This window comes from Setaria italica, chromosome V, assembly GCF_000263155.2.
Source record: "Setaria italica strain Yugu1 chromosome V, Setaria_italica_v2.0, whole genome shotgun sequence".
Lineage (NCBI taxonomy): Eukaryota > Viridiplantae > Streptophyta > Magnoliopsida > Poales > Poaceae > Setaria > Setaria italica.
Window position 1 is genome coordinate 3,178,056 of NC_028454.1, and position 317 is coordinate 3,178,372.

A 317-nucleotide genomic window follows, 5' to 3' on the forward strand; every position below is an offset into this window, starting at 1 on the left:
ATATAGAAAAAAAAAAGAGAGAAAGAAAGGAAACAAACAAATAAAAAGGTGCCATGCATGGATTTGGCTGGAGACATGCTTAGCTAGGCGCACATGCAGGTGATCGATCGACCAACCCCACAGCCTAAAAGGGGCTGGTGTCGAGGGCATGGCGGCACGTCCATGAATTATTCTGTTGGGACGCTGTGGACAAGCTAGCGAGGCTGCATATGGGATGGGAGCCGATCGAGCCCCAGCAGCGCAACAGTATGCACACATGGCATCCTCCCATCACATGCGTTCCTTCCTTCATCATTGGGGGGGGGGGGGGGGGGGGG